General features: G+C 35.9%; 1 pseudogene; it reads right to left on the reverse strand.

Moving 5' to 3' along the window:
• Positions 1 to 11,549: 11,549 nt before the first annotated feature.
• On the reverse strand, positions 11,550 to 12,495 carry LOC116585801 (annotated as a pseudogene).
• Positions 12,496 to 12,752: the final 257 nt, after the last annotated feature.

The raw sequence follows: 12,752 nt of genomic DNA on the forward strand, positions 1-12,752 counted from the left end.
GTGAGATTTATGAGATTTAGGTTCAGAAGAGATTAACTATATTTACATTACCTTCTACCTTAGCCTCCTGCAGTTGTGTTTATGGAGGGGAGGGTGACATTAGGGCTTGAGGAACTGAGTTATTTTCTTGTTTCTTGTTCATGGCAGTCAGGGGTGCCTAAGGAATGTCACACATATTACCTAGGGGAGCAGGTGGAGAGGGGTTGCAAGGTGCCAGCTTTTGCTTTGTCTTCAGCCAGCCTCCTGCTCCCTCATCACCCCTGGCTCTGAGCCAGAGAGTGTGGAAAAGGAGCCAGGTCTTGGTCCCTGAGCTGTCAGTGTGCCTGAGAGCTTCTGGGTGGCAGTTCCCATGAGGGTTAGGGAGCCTCACCAGCTGGCAGAACCACAGCCTTCTGCACTCTCCATGCGCCCACACAGCAGGATCAGAGTCTGAGTCATGCCCCACATGCCCCTCTCTAGAGAATTGAGTGCAGGCTCTAGCCTGTGCTCTCTGACCCGGAGTTTCTGAACACTCACAGGCTGGACCAGGGGGAAAATCTCAGTCCACTATCCCTGTTTGGGACCTATCTGGTGATCTGGAGCTGCTCAGACAATCATGGCTATCATGGTTTTGGGTACAAGAATCCTCTCTGGACAATCAAATAATCAAAAGCCAATCTCATTTATCTTTGCCCAAAGATTTTTCAATTGTTTAAATGTCCTCCTTAATTTGGAGGACACTTTTCATAATCTTGGAGTATAAATTATCCCTCTAGTAATTCATATCATTAAAGTCATTTTGTAAAATCTAGTGGTATATACACATAGTTCTTCAATAATTTTTCAAATATGTTTCTTGATGTTTTATACTGCCATAAAGAATAATACAGATAACTCTTCCTCATTTATTTTTTCCAAGAGAATTTAAAAAAAAATTTTTTAATGTAACAGTATTCCTTGTTTTTGCACCACACCCAGTGTTCCATACAATCTGTGCGCTCTCTAATACCCACCACCTGGTTCCCCCAACCTCCCATCCCCTGCCCCTTCAAAACCCTCAGATTGTTTTTCAGAGTCCATAGTCTCTCATAGTTCACCTCCCCTTCCAATTTTCCTCAACTCCCTTCTCCTCTCCATCTCCCCCTTGTCCTCCATGCTATTTGTTATGCTCCACAAATAAGTGAAACCATATGATAATTGACTCTGTCTGCTTGATTTATTTCACTCAGCATCATCTCTTCCAGTCCCATCCATGTTGCTACAAAAGTTGGGTATTCATCCTTTCTGATAGAGGCATAATACTTCATAGTGTATATGGACCACATCTTCCTTATCCATTCATCCCTTGAAGGGCATCTTGATTCTTTCCACAGTTTGGTGACCGTAGCTGTGGCTGATATAAACATTGGGGTACAGATGGCCCTTCTTTTCACGACATCTGTATTCTTGGGGTAAATACCCAGTAGTGCAATTGCAGGGTTATAGGGAAGCTCTATTTTTAATTTCTTGAAGAATCTTCACACTGCTTTCCAAAGTGGCTGCACCCACTTGCATTCCCATCAACAGTGTAAGAGGGTTCCCCTTTCTCCACATCCTCTCCAACACATGTTGTTTCCTGTCTTGCTTATTTTAGCAATTCTAACTGGTGTAAGGTGGTATCTCAATAACTCTTCCTCATTTTTAACAGCCTGAAATCAATATTAAGGTTTGTCCATGGATTTATCCAATAATGTGGTTAATTATTTTATTAATTTAATGTTTTTAAAATATTTTGCCTTTAAGAACAATAACTAGAGAAAGACCATGAGCAGGAGGAAAGGCCAGTGGAAGAGGGAGAAGCAGATTTCCTATTGATCAGAGAGCCCAACATTGGGCTTGATCCCAGGATCCCAAGATCATGACCTGAGCCAAAGGCACATGCTTAACAAACTCAACCATTCAGGCACCTTTATTTCTTTTAATAAAGAATTCTATCAGGGCACCTGGGTGGCTCTGTGGTTAAGCATCTGTCCTCTGCTCAGGTCATCATCTGGTGGTGCTGGGGTCCCTGCATCAGGCTCTCTGCTCAGGGGAGAACCTGATTCTTCCTCTCCCATTCCTCCTGCTGTGTTCCCTCTTTTTCCGTGTTTCTCTCTGTCAAATAAATAAAACCTTAAATAAATAAATAAATAAATAAATCTTAAAAAAATAAATTCTATCAGCTAGTATTATCATATCAGAGAATGTGGCAGAATAGGAGGACTCTAAGCTCAAATTGTACCATGAGAACAACTAATTAACCCTAATATCAGTGTGAATAACTCAGAAAACGACCCAAAGACATACAAAACAAACTCCACAGCTGAATGTAGAAAATAGACCGTATCAAAAAGGGCATGTAGGGTGGAAACATGTTGAGGATCTAAACAGAACCAAGGGACTGTCCACTGGAGGGACAGACCCACACACATGGAAAGGAGAGAGAAAAGGTCTTTCACACGGGGGACCCTGATTAAGGAAAACAAATCTCTATAACATTTGGTTTTTAAACCAGAGGGGCCACATCCTGTATATTATTATAAACTGTGGGACTTAAAACTTAGAATTTTAAAAATCACTGGTCTCAGTGCTGGGAGAATCAGTAGGATGAGAGGAAAATGAGTCCCTGGCCTTAGAGAGACAGCACAACAAAAAGCCCACAGAAGCACAGGAAAAATACAAAGGAACACCTGTGGCAAGAGGAGGGAGATTAGTTTATACTAATCTCAGAGCATGTGGTGGGGAGTCAAGGATTTTTGGAAGGCCCATCACTGAGCAAAAACACAGTAACCTGTGGAAACCAGCATGGAGCTGACACTCCCTACTAAGCTTCTTTACACTGTGCATATTCCTCACCACCAGCCTGGTCCATTCTAGCACTGAAGATCCCCTACATTAAAAGACCAGCAAAAACTGATGAAGTTCTTGACCTAGGTGAGGTTCAATGGGATGAGGTTCAGAGCCAATGGCTAAGAAAGAGTTCTTAAGACATCTTTGGTGCAAAAAGGTGGTTTATTAGAGCACGGGGACAGAACAGATGCTGCGCCGGGCATGTGAGGAGTGCCTGGTTATATACACAGGAGTTGGGTAGGTGAGGAAAAAGGGTGTTCAGAAGGGCTATTGGGGGTTAAGAAGACTTTCAGGATATTGTAAACCAAGGGAGACACCTGCCTTGCAGGATTCTGATCTCTGCAAGTTAACTATTTATTTTTCTTTTAGGGCAGTCAGGGGTGCCTGAGGAATGTTACACATATTACTGAGGGGAGTGGGTGGAAAGGGGGTGCAAGGTGCCAGCTTTTGCTTTGTCCTCAGCCAGCCTCCTGCTCCCTCATCAAAAACCTTGCTAAAACCACACCTCACACTCCCCCTCCCCCAGTATTGTGTGGATCCACCTTCTAGAGCCAGATTTATCTCAGTGTCCGCACCATAGGTCCACACTCACATAGGACCTCAGCATAGAATTTAACACTGTGTGTCCTACCCTCATGAATGTTGTGGATAGGTCCCCTCCAATAAGGTCTTGGTCTGAGCCCCTCCAAATTGGGATCACAGGCCTAGAAGTATGTCTGATGCACTTACAGGGGCAACACCACTCTAAAGTGACTCTTGCTCCTCTGAGGAAAGGGAATGATAAGCAAACAAATCACTCGGAATGCTGCCCCAGGCATGAACTGGGACAGACAACTAGTCTGATTGCAGACCCGCATGTCAATGAAACTGCCTTGGGGAACAACATGAGAAAGTGCCATGAAATCTGGTGCTACTGAATCTTTGATAAAGGCTCTGTCTGACTCAACTCCACCACATGGCAGCCACAGACTTATTCGCTAACACCCAGGACCAAACACTGGCAACAGCAGACAAAAAGAGTCACTAAAGATGACTGTAAAAAAGAACAAAGTGACTCAGCTGCAGCAGCAGCTGTGCACATCACACACAGGTGGCACCTTTCAAGTGTGGTTCCTTTGTGCTTCTACTGTGTCATGGTGGATACTACACAGCAGGGTCTATAGGATGTCTTCTTTGTAAGATCACTACTTTCAAGAGGAGGAGATGGAGCTGTCTTTACTATCAGAGAGAAACACACACACACACACACACACAGAGTTAGACAAAATGAGGAGACAGAAGAATATATCCCATATGAAAGAACAGGACAAATGACAACAAGAGGCCTTAGTGAGATTTAGATAAGTAATTACCTCATAGAGAAGAAAGTGATATTATAAAGATACTCACAGAACTTGAGAAAAGAGTGGAAGACATCAGTGAGACCCACAACAAACGGATAAAAAGGAACCAATCAGAAATGACCAACACAATAAAAGAAATTAAAATTAAATTAAATGGAATAAATACTGCACTAGAGAAAGCAGAAGAGGGAAACAGCTACCTGGAGAATAGAGTAAAGGAAAGTAATCAAGCTCAGCAGGTGAGAAGCAAACATTATGTAAAATGATAGTAGATTTTGGGAGCTCAGTGACATCATTAGCACAATAACATTTGTATTATAGGGATCCCAGAAAGAATAGAGAGAGAGAAGGAGAGAGAAAAAAAAAATTGAAGAAGAAATAGCTGACAGCTACCAGAACCTGGGAAGGGAACAGAGAGCCCCCAACAAAACCAAACCAAGGAATTCTGTGCCAAGACCCATAGTAATTAAAATGGCAAAAAGAAGTAAAGAACAGTGAATTTTAAAAGCAGCAAGAGAAATGTAAACAGTTACACACATAGGAAACCAAATAAAGCTATCAGCAGTTTTTTTTCAGCAGAAACTTTTCAGAACAGAAGAAAATAAAGTGATATATTCAATGGGCTGAAAGAAAAACATTTGCAGCCTAGAATATTCTATGCACGAAAGCAGTATTTTAGATTAGGGGAAATACTGTCCCAGACAAACAAAAATTAAATGAATTCATCACCACTAACTTAGTCGTATAAGAAAAGTTAAAGGAGAGTTTTTGAGGGGAAAGGAATGACCATAAATAAGAGTAAGAACTGTAGGAAGAAAAAAAAACTAAAATAAGTACATCACTGAAAATCAGACAAATGACTTAAAAAATAATAGGATGCAAAATGTAACAACACTACCTAAAATGTGGACAGTGAAGAGTAAAGAAAGGATTCAAATGTAAATGCCTCTCAGCTTCATATGGAGTGCTATATGCTAAGATATTATATACAAATGAGTGCTAACCACAAATCTAAAGCTAGTAATAGATAGACAAAAAGCAAGAAGAAAGGTATCAAAGTATGTTACTAAGGAAACCCAACTAAACATGAGAGGAGGGAGCAAGAAAGGAAAAGACTAGAGAATAACAACAGAAACAAATAAACACAAGCAAAGGCAATAAATGCATATGAATAAATAAATATGCAAACAGACTAAAAAAACTAATCAAAAGACATAGGGTGACAGAAAGGAAAAAACAGACAAAATTCAAAACAAACAACACCCACCTACATGCTGCTAAGTTCAGACCTAAAAACACCTGCAGATTGAAATTGAGGAGGTAGAGAAATATTTATCATGAAAGTGGATGTGAAAAGAAATTTAGGGTAGCCATGTTTATGTCAGACACAATAAAATTTGAAACATGACCATAACAGGACACCTGAATGGCCCTGTAGGTTAAGCATCTACTTTCGGCCCAGGTCATGATCGGAGTGTCCTGGGATAAAGTACTGCATCAGGCTCCCTGCTCAGCAAGTAGTCTGCTTCTTCCTCTCCCTCTGCTGTTTGTTCTCTCTCTTTCTCAGATAAATAACTAAAATCTCTAAAAAAATTAAATAAATAAAAATAATAAATAAATAAATAAATAAAACGTGACCATAATAAAAGACAAAGAAGGACACTATTTAACCATAAAAGGGAAAATCCAACAAGAACATCTAACAATTGTAAATATTTATGCACCAAAGAAGGAAGCACCCAAATATGTAAGTCAATAACAAACATAACAATTCTAATTAATAGTAATAAAAAAATGGTCAAGAACTTTATCATTCCACTTGCATCATGGACAGATTATTCAATGAAAACACTAACAAGCAAACCGTGGTTTTGAAAGGCAGACTGAACTAGATGGACTTAACAGATATATTCAGAACATTCCATCCTGAAAGAGCAGAATACACATTAATCTTAATTGTACATAGAACATTACCCAGAATATACCACATATTAGACCACAAAACAAACTTAAACAAATTAGAAATGATTGATATCCTACCATGAAACTCTTCTGAAGAAAACTATATGAAACTAGAAATCAAGGGAAAGAAGGATTTTGGAAAGAGCACAAATACATGGAAGTTAAATAACAAGTTAAATAACATACAACTAATCAATAGCTGGGTCAATCAAGAAATGAAAAAGGTTATCCAAATTATTTTTGCTCATTTTTCTCTGATTGAAAATCAAAACAGAATGGTCCAAAATCTTTTAGATGCAGGAAAAACATTTCTATGAGGGAAGTTTATAGCAATACAAGCCAACCTTAAGAAGCAAGAAATTCCCAAATAAAAATCTAACTCTAGACATAAAGGGACTACAAAAATAAGGAAAAGCACCAAAAACCAATAGAAGGAAGGTAAAAATAAAGATTAGGGAATAAATAAATGATAGAGAAACTAAAAATATTGAATCTAGAATCTGATTCTTTGAAAAGATCAATAAAATTAATGAACCACTAGCTAAACACATCAAAAAGGAAAAGAAAGAAAGGACTGAAACAAATCAGAAATAAAAGAGGAGAAATAAAAAAGGACACCACAGAACGACAAAGGATGATAAGATAATATGAAAAAAATGCCAACAAATTGTACAACCTGGAAGAAATTGATAAATTCATAGAAACATAAGACCTCTCAGAAATGAATCATATAAAGAAAATTTGAGCATACTGATTACCAGCAAATAAATCAATTCCGTATTCAAAATATGCGCAAATAACAATAGTCCAGGGACAGTTTCAAAGGTGAATTCCACCAAACATTTAAAGAAGATATAATATACCTATTCTTCTCAAGCTGTTCCAAAAAAAAAAAAAAAGAAGAAGAATAAAAATATTCAAACTAATTCAAATTCCATGAGGCCAGAATTATCTGGATCCTAATTCCAGTTAGATTATATATGGTGTAATATTATTTTCTGTTGTACAAAAAAAAAAATTAACACATCTATAGAACACCTGGTGCACATAAGAACAAGTGCCCCCTTTAACACCCATCACATACTTAACCCTTCCCCACCCATCTGCCCACTGATAACCTTTTGTTTGCTCTCTGTAAATAATTTTTTTCTTTTTGTTTTTGTGCTTTGTTTTGTTTGCCTTTCTCTCTCTCTCTCTCTCTCTCTCTCTCTCTCGCTTTTCCTCTCTCTTTTTTTCCCTTTGTCATTTTTTGGTTCTTAATTGCATATATGAATAAAGTCATAAGGTATTTATCTTTCTCTAACTGTCTTTTTTTTTTTTTTACTTAACCTAATTCTCTCTACCTTCTCCCATATATTTCCAAATGACAAGATTTCATTTGTGATTATATAAACTCCTCAGTCCTGTGCTAAGTGCCACTGAGTGTCCACCAAGTTAAGTGTCCACTGAGACTCACAGGGTGGGGGGTTGGAGAACTGGAGGTGTGTCAGAGTAAGTGTTCAGTGACCATTCATATCCATGACTTTCAGGGACCCTCAGCTGTTGCCACCAGGCACACACCTGCCAGAGGCATCAGGGGGCAGGAGCAGGATATATATCCATTTATCTTCTGTATCCATTTGTCGGCTAGTGGACACTTGAAATATTTCCATAATTTCACTATTGTACATAATGCTGTTAAAAACACCAGAGTGCATATATCCCTTTGAATTGGTCCCTTTGCATTCTATGGGTAATTACCTTGCAGTGCTATACCTGAATCATAGTGTAGTTTTTAAATTTTTAAATTTTTGAGGAACCTGCATACTATATTCCAGGGTGACAGCATTACTTTTCATTCCACTGACAGTGCAAAAGTGTTCCCCTTTCTCTGCATCCTCACCAACATCTGTTGTATTCTGAGCCTTCAATTTTAATCATCCTGACTCGTGTGAGGTGGTATCTTGCTGTAGGGTTTTTTTTTTTAATTTATTTATTTTCAGCATAACAGTATCATTATTTTTTCACCACACCCAGTGCTCCATGCAATCCGTGCCCTCTATAATACCCACCACCTGGTACCCTGACCTCCCACCTGCACACCACTTCAAACCCCTCAGATTGTTTGATCTGCATTTCCCTGATGCTGAGTGATGTTAAGCATTTTTCATGTGTCTTTTGGCAACTTGTATGTCTCCTTTGGAGAAATGTCTTTTCATGTCTTCTGCTTATTTCTTAACTGAATTATTTCTTTGTTGGGTGTTGAGTTTAATAAGTTCTTTATAGATCTTGGATACTAGCCCCTTATCAGATATATCATTTGCAAATATCTTCCCCTATTCTGTAGGTTGCCTTTTAGTTTTGTTGATTGTTTAATTCACTGTTTGTTTTGTTTTGTTTTAGTAAGCTAGTATTTTATTGAGAATTTTTGCATCTATATTAATTAGAGACATTGTTCTATAGTTTTATATTTTTTAATTTTTTTAAATTTTATTGATATTTTGTTTACTACACAAAGCTTTTAGTTTTTGGTGTAGTTCCAAAGCTTCCTTTTGTTCACTTCCCTTAGGAGATATTTCTAGGAAATTGTTATTAAAGACAATGTCAAAGAAACAAATGCTTATATTTTGTTGCAGGAGTTTTATGGTTTCAGGTGTCACATTTAGGTCTTTAATCCATTCTAAGCTTATTTTTGTGTAGGATATAAAAGAAAAGTGGTCCCATTTCATTCTTTTGCAAGTAACTCTCCAGTTTTATGAAAACCATTTGTTGAAAAGACAGTGTTTTCCCCATTGTATATTCTTGCATCCCCTGTGCTAGATTATTTGACCATGAAAACATAGGATATTTTCTGGACTTTCTATTTTGTTCCATTAATCTAAGTGTCTGTTTTTATGCCATTAACTCAGTGTATTGAGTATCATAGGTTTGCAGTATATTTTTAAGTTAAATATTACTAAATTAATTGGAGTATAATAAATACACTTGAAGGATGTAACACAAATATTTATGTGTACTTAAAGCATTGCAGTCAATTTCAAATAATGGAGACAGAGCTATAAACTTATTTTGTGTTGAGAATATCACATTGCATGCGACCAAATTTTATTTCCTAAAAGTTTTACCCTTAGCTTGACATTCTCAATGTAAAATCTAAGAAAATAATTTTTTCACAAGTTAGTGTATTTGGGGAAGCTTCTAAGTAAGATGAATGTCTAATGAGGTGAATGAAATGATTTAAGAAAGAATTTCATTCTAAAGCATATTATTAACCTGATTATTGCTATAGACAAATGGACCTTGATGATCCTAAAGGATAATATCAGGAACATGAAATATAATCTTCAGAAATATTTTCTGAATACATGAAGAACAGATATTTCCAGTTTCTCTTATTTCCCACTGGTTTTCCAAGAGGAAATTTAACTCTTTCATATTTAGGTATTAAGTCTTCCTTGAAGCAACATCTATGATACAATGTTTCAGAAATTCTAGAGCAAAAAATAAGAGCTTCAAAGTGTAGAAAAGAGATTTTATCAGACCTCACCTGTGCTCATTTGACTTGAAATGTCAGTGAAGATGGAAGCCAAATACATCAGTTTATGAGAATTGGCATAGAGATGTTCACATACTTACAATATTGTTGGCATCTTTGGATATTTTTGGCTGACACAAATTAAAATTTATTTACAATTTAAAACTTTATTCTGGTGTATGATTCCATGAGTTGTAAGACCTGATGTGGTAACCACTACCACAATGATGACACAGGGCACTTATATCACACAAATATTTCCTCATACAGTCTCTCTGTAGTCAAACTATTTTCCTCTGATATAAACTTGCCATGTAGTGTTCTGCTTTCCATCTCTGTGTATTTGCAAATGCAGCATGTCATAAGTGAATTCATATAGTATGCAAACTTTTTATACTGGCTCTTTAACTATGCCTTTGTGATTTGCCCACATTTTTGCATATGTTAATACTTTCATAACTTTATCTCTAAATAGTATTTATATATATACATATATATACATATATATAAATACATGTATATATATACATATATATACAATATATATATATTATATATAATACATACATTAACCACATCTTTCCCATTCTTTAATCAATGAGGAACAATAATATCTTTACAACAAAGACAGCAAATGTTAGCAAAATATACAGTTATATATATATATATATATATATATATATATATATATATATATTTCAGGGCTGAGATAATTGTTGTTTTACAATTATATATAACTATCAAAAAATAAAACTTTCAAAAGCCGTTGAATGGTATGGGGATAATATCCAATTATTTCTTTAGTTATTACAGAATAGTATCCTTGTCAAGAATAAATGGGTATAGTGCTACATACTGGCTAACTGACTTAAGATTCATTTCTTAATATTTATTGATTCCAGATTGTCATATAAAATCAATAGTATTTACCTTGTAGAATTTCTATTCAGGGATACAGGAAATAATGGACAAAAACACTTGCAGTACATAGATCTGTACACATGTCATCACCATCATCATCATCATCAAGTTCACTGTTCCAAGTCTAGAGTAAATTAGCATCACATCACTTCCAATTTTATCAGAAATTTGAAAAAGTAAAGAGGAAGCTTAAGATTATGAACTAATGAGCTGTAAGAGAAGTAAAGAGCCAAATGATAGAGAAATTATGCCATAATGGATTTTAAATCTGGAAAACAAACTTGTTTAAGAGAGACAGAAAACAAACATGAGGAAAATGAGATGGCTAGAAAGAAGACTGATTGTAAAACTTTTAAGAATGTGATGATAATAGGAATAATTAAAGGGAAAGTTAATGGAATAAAGGCCAACATCATTTAAAAGAAAGTGGATTTCCATGCAAATATATCCATATGCAGAAATAAACTAGAAGTACATTTAAATTAATAAATTAATAAAAATAAATTTAAGGATAAAAATAAGCATAAGGAGAAGTAAATTTAGAAATGAATGAAAAGAGCATATTACAATTTAGAAAGTAAACCAAAATTTAATTTCAGTTACATGGAATATTAATAAAAAATCTACAGAAACTTCTGTGAAATGAAAAAATAATATTACTTTAAACTAGTGGCCTATTGCTATGAACATAATGATTGGAATATTTCCAGTAAATTGGAAATTGCTGAAACACTCCACTGACATTCAAGCCCATCTCTCCTTATAAATATCACATCCTATGTAGCAGCACTAATGATAAAATAGGTATTCAATAACTTAAAAACAATTTTATAAACCAAAAAATTTGAAATTATTTGTAATTGTATTTTAAAGTATTTTTATTTTTGATTATCAACTTAATTGTATGAACTAATAATTTGATACATATTACTAGGTATCATAGTCATTGATATTTTGAATATTTATATATTTGGTTTCATTTTTCCACCACAAATTTTTCCAAGGGTCATCTTAATGTCCCTATTTCTCAAGCTGTAAATGACAGGATTGAGGCTGGGAGATAACAGAGAATATAACACAGACATAAAGAGGTTCATTGATAATGAAGATTTTGAGGCTGAACCTAAATATGCAATATATCCAGAAGAGAGGAACAAGGTTACCACAGTTAGATGAGGCATGCTGGTAGAGAAGGTTTTAAACCTGCTTTGTGAAGATGGAATTCTTAGGACAGTGGACACAATATAAACGTAGGAAACAACAATGAAAGTAAAACATACAAAAGCAAAACAACAACTAACAATAATAAACACATATTCCAGAATTTGGTCCCCATAACAAGGAAGTGTAAGCAGTGATGGAATATCACAGAAAAATTGATGCACTATGTTTGGCCCACATAAATGGACAGAAAATGTGCTTGCGACATGAATGGATCAGTATATAGAACCACTGAATCAAGATGATGTCACCATCTGCACACAGGCACCTCTATTCATGACAGCCTCATAGTGCAGAGGACAGCAGATGGCAGCATAGCGGTCATAGGACATCACTAGAAGGAGGGAAAACTCTGTGCCAGCAAAGACAAGAACAAGGAAAACCTTTGAGGCACATCCCACAAAGGAGATGGAATGATTGTTGGTCAGTGTTCATGACAGATTTGGGAACAGTGATAGAGATGTAACAGATATCAATCAAAGACAAATTTTTCAGGAAGAAGTACATGGAGGTTTGGAGATACTGGCCAATGGTGGTGAGGGTGGTAATGAGGAGGTTCCCCATCAGTTCCACCAGGTAAACCAGGGAAAAAAAATTAGCATAAAGTATCTTTAGCACCTGATCATCAGGGAATCCAATGAGCAAAAATCTTGTTATTAGGGTCACATTGGTCAATTTATCAGGCATGATGATTTTTTTTTTCTTGGAAACATAAGAAAATTTTTCTTGAATCTTCCAAATCTGTCTCTCTTTTTTTTTTTTTTGGTTTTGTTATTTACTGACTGTTAAGTTATTCCTGTGGTAGAGCATATCTTACAAACTATAATTTCTTCAGTTCATGTAGAAAAAAATTATATGAAAATAGTTATTAAAGTAGGTTAGAATAATTTTTCTTGTGATAGCCCAAAATGTAGGCATAAAATAAAAAATACTACCTCCTATTT

Source organism: Mustela erminea, chromosome 3 (genome assembly GCF_009829155.1).
Source record: "Mustela erminea isolate mMusErm1 chromosome 3, mMusErm1.Pri, whole genome shotgun sequence".
Classification (NCBI taxonomy): domain Eukaryota; kingdom Metazoa; phylum Chordata; class Mammalia; order Carnivora; family Mustelidae; genus Mustela; species Mustela erminea.